At 53.5% G+C, this 6947-nt stretch overlaps 1 long non-coding RNA gene across 1 annotated transcript; it reads right to left on the bottom strand.

Annotated features, from left to right (window-relative positions):
- Positions 1-994: 994 nt before the first annotated feature.
- LOC125961952 (uncharacterized) lies at positions 995-6024 on the bottom strand. The gene is made up of 3 exons (XR_007473148.1): positions 5829-6024; positions 2388-2519; positions 995-1541 (listed from the first exon to the last, which is right to left on the bottom strand). It is a non-coding gene; the product is annotated as an uncharacterized LOC125961952 (long non-coding RNA).
- Between the last annotated feature and the right edge of the window lie 923 nt (positions 6025-6947).

Raw genomic sequence — 6947 nt, forward strand, 5'->3', positions numbered from 1 at the left:
ATTCGGCCCCGGTAATCGTTACGTCTTAATCTAGCATTCAGGGAGCGAAGGGAAAACAAACAGGGCGCAGGCCAGAGGCCAGCCCTGCGCTCCCAGCCGCGCGCGCAGCACGGCCCTCGCTCGGCGCGCAGGGCGCGTCTCCGCGGCCCCCTCTCCTCCGGGCAGAGAGGGCGAGGGGCACCACGAGGGCAGCGGCGCTGAAGGGGAATGAACCAGGCCAGGGGACTCAGGAGTAAAGTGGCGAAGGAAGAGGAAGTGAAGGAGCAAAAAGAGCGAACCCGGAGCAGGAAAGCATGTCTTGCAAAGCGCGCACAAAAAGAAAACGTCCAGGCTCGTGCGCGTGTGCCGGCGGCGTCGGAGGGGAAGCGCGTGTGTGCGTACGCAGGATGTGCGTGAAATCACATCCATTTCAGCTGCCAGGAGCTGGGCGGAGAGAGGGGAGCGCGAACAGGAGATGCCGGCCTGGCGTGCGCGGAGGCAGCTCGATGGGTGTCCGGGCTGCAAAAGTGCTTTCATTTGGGGACTGCAGCCGCGGGCGCAGCTCCATCGCGGCCTACAAATTACGAGCGAGTGGTTAGCGAGCTGGGGGAGTTGCTGAAAGCCAGGCCAGACCTGCGCGTGCGGAGCGACGCGAGTAATGGCCCCGCGAGGAGTCGTGATTCCTTTCGAGTGTAATCATCTTTCCCTACACGCCGCAGCGCCGGCCAAGAACCCGGTGGGTCGTAGGAGTCTCTGCTCCCGGGGCTGGAAACGTGGACGGCAAGTCCTTGCCCCAGCGCAGGGATTTCCGCTCCCAGTGGGAGAAGTCCCTCCGGCACAGGAAACGCTCAACTTCTGCGCGAGATCCCAGCGCAGGAAATGGGGGGCGGAGGAGGCGAGGGGTCACTGATGATCCGGCTCCGGTTCTCAGGAGCCGGCGAGTGTGCACAGCTGTGAGCTTAGGAACAGGCCCATGGGACCCCCTCTCCCCCCCACCCCAGGAGTGGGCTTCCAGAAGAAACAGTGATCCCAGAGGGTCCTTGAGGCTAGTCTCCTAGGTGGACCTCGTATCTGTGAACCTTTGAGGAGAGGGTCTTGAATTTCTCCATTGGTTTTTGTGGCCAGGCCTGTTTGATTCAGGATGATACTTGGAGGCTATGAATGTGTGAAGGTTACCTTCTTGATTCAGTGTTTGGAGTGTTCGTACTCTAGGGGGCCCGGAGAGAGCTTGACGCATCAGTGGGTGGCAGCATGGTGACAGGATCTGTCCCGGGGTGGGAGTGGGGAGGGAGGGTTGAGGCGTGGCCCAGGGCCTGGCTGTAGTTGTGCTCCTGGAAGTGGCAGCTTTGTTCGCCTGGGACCCTGAGGTGGGCTCTCCTGCGGCCTCCGGTTGGGTGAGCCTGTACCCATGACATTGCCTTGAGTTTCAGAGACCCCACTGAGACCCCCCAGCTGCTGCTGACCTACCCTGAATTGTCTGAGAACTTGGGTCAGCCTGAAAAACAGGAAGTGGATCCAGAGAAGGACCATCTACTGGCAGGGCAACCATCTGGGAGAAGCACCTTTAAAAATATAAAAGCACTTTGCAACTTTGCATACTTCTCCCCACCCCCAAAGTGATACATGCTGAAGTAGTTAAAATGGTCAGGCTTCCAGAAGAATTACCAGCAAAAGCAAGTATGTCTGCACAAAGCGAAACACAATTTCCTCAAATCTCTCTCCAAACACTGTAAACACCGGCACGCCTTAGAGTCTGTTGTACATGCTTCTGCTTTGACATAATGAATACGTATGCGTGTCACATGTATGTTTGATCGGCCCAGACTGTACATACACACACAGTTACAGCATATTTAAATCCAACCTTGCAAATGATCGGGGAGGCCTACCCATCCTGGACCTAGCCAAATTTAGGGCAGCCTTGAAGGAAGCAGAACTGAGAAAGACTCCCTTTAAAATAACAGTAAAATGGAATTCACCCCTGACTTCTCTCTCCACTTCTCCCCCTCAACCTCGCGGCGACCCGCCCCCTCCCACAGCTTCAACAACGTTTAATAAAATAGCATCATAGGGAGAAAACAGGCAAGTCAGGCAAGCATTTTATGAACTGGCAGGGAGTTTCGTGAAACAGCTGATTTAGAAAATCTAGATGTTGGCTGCAAAATTTTCTTACAGATAAGCAGGTTCGGCATCTCCCTGCTCTGAGTCCTAACAGCTTTGAACCCATTAGCTGGCTGCCATCTCAGACTCTGTTCTGCTTCTGCCTTTGCTGGGCCGCATGTCCCCGGCACCCTGCCCTGCCCAAGGCCCTCCCTCCACAGTGGGAGCCCTGTGCTCTGCTCCCCACCTCCTTCCAGTGGGGCTTCCCCGGCAGGAGGTGTGGGACCCTTCTAGCCCACTCTCCTTACTTGTCTGGGGTCCTTGCCACTGGGCCCATCAGCCTGAAAACGAACAGGCATCTGCTCACATTTCTGTCCTGTCTCCGTGGAGGGTTCTGAACAGGCTTCTCCCTCACCAGCTGCAGGTTTCCTCTTCCGGACCTGCAGGGAGAAGCAGGCCGGGCATGACAGACTGTAGACACAAAGCTGACCAAAGCCTGTGTGATGGTCTGGGGTAATGACATATAAGGGAAATTTAAGGGAGGGCCAGGGGAGACTTGGAATGGGAGGAATTATGCCAACGTTTGTCTCCTTTTAGGGGCGAGGGCAAAGGTTTGACCACTCTGGCTTTCCTTAAGTAAACTGACCCCGAAGTGCAAGCGTTAGAAAACCGGTGACCTAGGTCGAGCGTCTGCTGTGTTACTGAGAGAAACTTCTAGGTGGGCACGGGCACTCCTTTCTGCTTTCGGACCCAACCACACCGGTGGTTCCCTGCTTGTATCTGGGTGGTTCCCTGCTTGTATCCATGAGGGGCAAAATCATGAAGCGATTCCAGGCAAGTGCCTCTCAGGAGGGAGCAACACCAGAAGACAAGAGAGGCAAGCGCAGGCAGACGCTGCAGTCCGGCCAGTGCCAGCCCTCCCCACCTTCTCCCCCTAACTTCGACTTTCTAGACCTTTCTGGTCACCCCATAAATCAGAGGGCTGGGGTGGTCCGGAGGCAGAAAAGTGCCTTGAAAGCACTGTGTCCTTGGCCACTGGCAAGGAGATTGGAGTGTTGGTTTAGATTCCTCCGATCAGAATAATGCCTGGTAGGAAGGAGCAGAGAAATGATATCATGAAAAATCTCCTTCCTGGTTCTTACATTCCTTTAATGGGAAGGTTTCCCTGGCTGCATGCCTGTCTGGAGAATTGTAGACACAAAACTTCCCATTTCTTTAAGAGCAAAGGAAGCCCAGCTCGTGTCCTGGGGGAGCCAGGGGCAACCTCCCTCTGAGGCCCTGGGGAGGCTGCCCTGGGCCCTGTGCAGGGGACATGAGTAGGAGGTTGGGGGGGGAGTCGTAGAGAACTCTGATGTCCATTACTCACATGCTTTTCTCTATTTAAAAAATTCTGAGGACTTCCCTGGCGTGCCAGGGGTTAAGACTCCACATTTCCACTGCGGGCGGTGCGGGTTCGATCCCTGGTGGGGGAACTAAGATCCCACAAGCCATGCAGCCAAAAAAAAAAAAAAAAAAGACCATAAAAAATTCTGGTAATTTTTTGTGGCCGTGCTGCGGGATCTTAGTTCCCCGACCAGGGATCGAATCCATGCCCCCTGCAGTGGAAGAGACGAGTCTCAACCACTGGACCGCCAGCGAAGTCCCTGAACCACTTTTAAGTATACAGTTTTGTGGCATTAAGTACATTCACATTTTTGTGCGGCTGTCACCACCATCCATTTCCAGAACTTTTTCATCTTCCCGAACAGACCCTGTACCCATTAAACACTAACTCCCCATCCCGCCTCCAGCCACGGCTAACCTCTATTTTACTCTGTCTCTATGAATTTGACTACTCTAGGTACCTCATATAAGTAATCATACAGTGTCTGTCTGTGTCTGGCTTATTTCACTGAGCATAATGTCCTCAGGGTTCAACCATGTTGTAGCATGCATTAGAACACCATTCCTTTTTATGGCTGAATAATATTCCAGTGCATGGCTATATATAACATTTTGGTTATCTGTCAGTGGACCTTTGGTGTGTTTCCACCTTTCAGTTACTGTGAATACTGCTGCTAGGAGCACGGGTGCCCACACATGCTTTTATATGTACCCATGTACCTATATATTTTTTTGTGAACCGATGTAAAACACTTTAAAGGGGGAGCTTCAGCCAAGAATTTAGAATATCCGATTTCTCACTTGGATCTGGCTCTCTGAGGCCAACGAAGTGCAGGTGGATTTCAAGGGAGAGCCAAAGCATTGTTTTCCAGTTCCATGGTATTCCCATCTGTATTTGCACATGTGTGTGTGTGTGTGTCCGGCCCTACCCAGTGCTGCTGCTTCAGAGGAACTATTAACACATTAATATTATCAATAGCAGGCAGTGCCTGAGCCATTAGGGATTTATGAAAACATCTGAAGCCAGTCGTTTCAAAGCGCTGATTTGTTTTATAGTCAGTATTACATTTTATGACAGGCTCTTTTGCCAGCAAAATGAGCGTATAAGCATCATACGCAGCTCAGTAGACGGAAACCGCTGCCCTGTGCTGCCCTGCAAATTTGTGCTCCAGATCCCTTGGGAAGCTTCTGCAGTTTGCAGACAAACACTGACCCTTTGCTGAAGGGTCAGCCCAGAACCAGATAGCGAGTGTGGGCCCCCCGCCCCGTACATTTTTAGCTGTAGAAAAACTATGGCTCCTTTTCCTTTCTGTCGTTTTCCTCACACCTAGAGCACAAGAAGCAAGCCAGTATCCAGCAGACCAAGGCCAAACATCTTCCTGGCCGCTTCTGCTTTTCTGTCGCGGTTGTTTTCCCTCCTGATTTGCCAGTTTCCCAAGGCAAGTTCTCTAGTTCTGGGGAAGTAGTCTCAGCCCCGCTTAGAACGGGGGTGACCAAGGAGGGGGGCAAGCAGGCCCCTTGGAGGAGACGGATGTGTGTTTCTCAGCTCCCCACTCAAACCTCCACCACCTGCAGCCCACCCCCAAGGGCAACCAAAGGAGACGGCGGTGTGTGGTCGAGGAGGGGGTGGGGTGCGGTAGAGCGGGGGAGGGGCAGCAGGGCCGCGCAGGGAGAGGGCACACCCACCCTCCCTCCGCCCCCGCCCCCAAGCTGGGACCTGGGGGGTCCCCTCGCGGCGGCCCCCCTCTGGGACAGGAGGGAGCACCAGGAAGTTCCTTCCCCACGCTCCCAGGGAGCGGGGTTTGTAAGATTTTTTACAGCAGCTGTTTAACATCTCCCTACCTAGTCATTAAACGCGGAAGGGAGAAAATTAAAATGGCAAAGTACGATGAAATAAAAGGCGTCTTTTCCCGTAAAGAGACAACACCTAATTAAGGAGTATTTGAATCCCACAGAAATGCAGACGCTCATGGGTGACGTAAAACTTCTCCTTTTCAACCAGGAACAAAACCCAGAAAATTGGGGACCCGGCCCAGGAGGTAGGTAGCCCCTTAAAACGACAAGCTCCTTCCTCTTTTGCCTGGCTTCCCCCTGCCCTCCTCTTCCACAGCCCTGGGGGAGGAGGAGACAGACGACGCCTTGGAGTTAAAGTTTCTGGGGGCAGCGCCCAGCCCAGAGCCGGTTCCCTCCCCCAGGGCTCTCAGTCCTGACCCAATTCCGTCCCAGTTTCCCTCTTTTGTCCCCTCCCAGCTCTGTCTCATTGTTTTGTTTTGTTTTGCAACTCTTTCTCTAGCTTCCCCATCTTTTCGGGGAGCCCGCTCCCATCTTCTGTTTCCCTCTACCTCCCGGAGCTTCGAGAGTGGTACCTTCTGCCTTTTTCTCCTGGCTCTTATCTGGTTCTTGATTAGATAACGGAAGCTTTGCTCTCCTTCCGCGCGGTTCCACAGCTCAGCCCACTGGCTGTGGGCCCCTGATCCCACCGGAAGCCTGGCTCTGACCTTTGCTCTCCGCTGCCTGCTGCCAATGCTTAAGGACTCTCCTGACGCACCTGCCCCGAATCAAACTCAGTGAGCTTAAGGGGTGTTCAGCCGCAGGGATCTGGAAGGAGCTGCCTTAGCTCAGCCAGGAAACCTGCCTTCGGCCTCCGTTTTGCTCCCACGGGAGTTCCGGGAGGAGGCAAACGCAGGGAGCACCCACTGGCCAGGAAGGAGTTCTTCCCATCGTGGCTGCTCGGTTTCTCTGCTCTCCGGGTATTCTTCGAGGAGAGTGTTTTACTGTTTAGTCCTATGATTCAGGAGAAAGAAAAGACAGCTATGGGGAGGCTTAAGAAAATATGGATCGATGTGTCTTGAAATGTCTACAAGTTAAAGAAATTCTTAGTCACACCTCACCCCAAGTTTGCCTCTCTGGGATTATTTTAGGATTTTGGTAGTTTACGTTTTCCCCAACATCACAATGCATAGGACAGAGCCAGAGGTGCCCAGATTCCTGCTTATTAGACTAAACAGTAAAAGGAAGTCATTTTGGGGCTTCCCTGGTGGCGCAGTGGTTGAGAGTACGCCTGCCGATGCAGGGGGCACGGGTTCGTGCCCTGGTCCGGGAAGATCCCACATGCCGTGGAGCGGCTGGGCCCGTGAGCCATGGCCACTGAGCCTGCGCGTCCGGAGCCTGTGCTCCGCAACAGGAGAGGACACAACGGTGAGAGGCCCGCGTACCGCAAAAAACAAAACAAAACAAAAAAAAAAGGAAATCATTTTTTCCTTTCAAGAAGTAAGGAGGGGCTATTTTGTTGGCATTTCCCTTTGGGGATGGATCCTGTGTCTGGCTTTGCCTTTTCAAAGGGTAAACTCAGATCCCACCAAGGTGGAGTGTAATATGGATAGAAGCAGTGTCTGGTCCTCCCTGATCTGCTGCAGAAACTTTTGTGTGTCCGCCTTTGCTGGGGTCTGGAAATGCAGCCCTCTTAGCTGCCTTCGTCCTACCTT

The sequence above is a fragment of the Orcinus orca genome, chromosome 18 (assembly GCF_937001465.1).
Source record: "Orcinus orca chromosome 18, mOrcOrc1.1, whole genome shotgun sequence".
NCBI lineage: Eukaryota > Metazoa > Chordata > Mammalia > Artiodactyla > Delphinidae > Orcinus > Orcinus orca.